The sequence below is a fragment of the Poecilia formosa genome, unplaced genomic scaffold, assembly GCF_000485575.1.
Source record: "Poecilia formosa unplaced genomic scaffold, Poecilia_formosa-5.1.2 Scaffold2, whole genome shotgun sequence".
NCBI lineage: Eukaryota > Metazoa > Chordata > Actinopteri > Cyprinodontiformes > Poeciliidae > Poecilia > Poecilia formosa.
The window spans coordinates 2852683-2855533 of NW_006799941.1; the positions used below are offsets into that span (position 1 = coordinate 2852683).

Below are 2851 nucleotides of genomic sequence, written 5' to 3' on the forward strand. Positions count from 1 at the left end.
AGTATTTGACATTGTTCCATGCCCATCGTTGACGTTAGTCTCTAACAAAATGTGGATCATCTACCAGGAACACTGCAAAGAGCTAAGTTTCTGTAGCGTAGTGGTTATTGTGTTTGCTTTGCATGCAAAAGGTCTCTGGTTCAAAACCAGACAGAAACAGATTTTGCATGTTCTATTCATCACAGGTGTTTACTAAAGGTCAACAAGGCTTCTGTGGTGTCATGGTCTGTACTCTGAATCCAGGCATCTGAGTGCAAGCCTCAGTTGAAATTTTCATGTTGCATCTCACATCAACTTTGGAACCTCAAACTGAATCAAAGCAGAGAAGTTCAGTTCCTGTAGTGTAGTGGTTATCATATTTACTTTACACACGAAAGGTCTCTGGTTCAAAACCAGACAGAAACAGATTTTGCATGTTCTATTCATCACAGGTGTTTACTAAAGGTCAACAAGGCTTCTGTGGTGTCATGGTCTGTACTCTGAATCCAGGCATCTGAGTGCAAGCCTCAGTTGAAATTTTCATGTTGCATCTAACATCATCAACTTTGGAACCTCAAACTGAATCAAAGCAGAGAAGTTCAGTTCCTGTAGTGTAGTGGTTATCACATTTGCTCAAAACCCTAAAGGTCTCTGGTTCAAAACCAGACAGAAACTGTTTTTGTAGGTTATACATCTCTTGGGGTGCAGTGAGACAACAAGAGCCTTCCTCTTTGGTGATGGTTCATTTGCCAATCAACTTCAATGTAGGCTTCTTTGAAATCCAAGCTACTTTACTTCAATTGCCAATTGGCAGTTCTATGGCGTAATGCACATGTGTCAAACTCAAGGCCCGCGGGCCACATGTGGCCCCCGAGCATTTTATAGGCCATAGAAACTCAAATGTAATATTTAAAACTTCAATACATAAAATCAGTTATTTAACAATATAAGGTGGTGTTTAATTTATTTTTAACATTGTATTTTTATACATTTATGCTAGAGGTGCCCAAGTCTAGTTTTCCAGAGCTACCATCTGCAGCTTTAGATGCATTCCTTCTCTAACCCACCTGGACTGTTTAGTCATTATAAGCCTCTACAGAACTGAATGAGGGAAGTCAACCTTTTGTCTGCTGTGTGTTTTAGCAGGGATGCACTCCTGATTTATACCGTCAATGTGGCCCATTGAGGGGCGCCAATATGCTGAAGTGGCCCTGGGTGAAATTGAGTTTGACACCCCTGCTTTACATGCACCAATCTGGTTCCTGTGTGGGTTCTGTTTCAGACTGCAGAGGNTGGTAAAAATGCTTAGAGAAGGTTTGACTTGCATTGGACCCTTAACCTGACCAGCCTGCTGTTAGCCTTTACATCACATGTGTCAAACTCAAGGCCCGCGGGCCATATGTGGCCCGCCCCAGCATTTTATAGGCCGATGATTGAGTTAAAATAGGTTTTGAGCACGAATTGACTACAAACTACATCTCCCATAATGCATTCCGATTGTTACCAGTCAACATTACGGCTTCTCGCCACTAGAGAGCAGCAGAGTCACCTCAAGCTGCTGATTGATTTTCCCAGCGAATAAAACTGAGACATGGACAAGCTAACATCAAAACGTCCAAGAAAAGAAAAATCGATTTACAAGTAAGACTGTGAATGAAGATGTGTGCGAGTTGGTGTCAGGGCGGCAGGTCGCGCTAGACTTTTTTTGTTATGCGTTATCTTGACCGACAACATAAAAAAAAAATCGGTCATGTACTATTTTTATCCGTGAAATTACAATCATATTAACATCGGCTATTTAGTCGCATTGTATGCGGTTTAGTTAATATTCACCGTGAATCCATATCCCATCACAGATTAAGCAGATAAATGCATCTACATTTTTCTCGTAGTGACAAAAACCACCCCAATAACTTTTAATAAATTAAATAAAGCGACTTCACTTAAATTAGCATCACTTCACCCGCTGGGGTCTGAACGTACTTCCTCCTGGTTCCCATCTGCAGAAAAATCTGTGCTAATTCATCAGTCAGTTTGATCTGTCTGATCCAAACAGATCAACTGAACTCTGTGAGTATTTTACCCTGCGTGCTCTGTTATGGAAACTTGAATTTAACGCGCCATTTCAACCAAAGGTTTGTAATGTGCTTCCTAACCATTTTTTATTTGTAAGTATTGATTTTATTTTTTAGCCATGTCTCTGTAGAACCATTTGTCTCTGCTAATGACATCTTCAATACATTTTTTGATCCCAGACTTAGTTTATGGACTGAACAGACAGAAACAGTTACCATTATACAGTTTGAATGGTTGATTTTATTTTTGAACCATTTTTTATTTCAAAGTGTTGATTTTATTTTTGAACCCTTATTTATTGTAAAGTGTTGTTTGTATTTTTGAAACCTTCTTTATTTTGAAGTGTTGATTGTCTGAAGGACCTTACACACATGAATTGCCCCATACGGGGTTTGAACCGATTACCTCAGCATTACCAGCAAGCACGGTGCTCTAACCTGCTGAGCTAACTCACCTACCTTACAAACTGTTGAGTTTCCATGGATTTAAGAAGAACTTACATGATCTTACCACAATGAAGATTTGATAAAAGTGCTTATATTCTAATGTTTTTCAAAACAACATACAGAGATATTTCAGAGATATTTTCTATTTTAATGTGTTAATTTTATTTTTGAACCATTTTTTATTTGTAAGTATTGATTTTATTTTTTAGCCATGACTCTGTAGAACCATTTGTCTCTGCTAATGACATCTTCAATACATTTTTTGATCCCAGGCTTAGTTTATGGACTGAACAGACAGAAACAGTTACCATTATACAGTTTGAATGGTTGATTTTATTTTTGAACCATTT

The 2851-nt window shown here is 38.5% G+C and overlaps 1 protein-coding gene and 1 non-coding gene across 2 annotated transcripts in view; both read left to right on the forward strand.

Moving 5' to 3' along the window:
• Positions 1 to 2851, forward strand: part of megf6b (multiple EGF-like-domains 6b) — a 34702-nt gene that overhangs the window by 27584 nt on the left and 4267 nt on the right. The window lies entirely within an intron of this gene.
• trnaa-ugc (transfer RNA alanine (anticodon UGC)) lies at positions 87 to 159 on the forward strand. The gene has a single exon. It is a non-coding gene; the product is annotated as a tRNA-Ala (tRNA).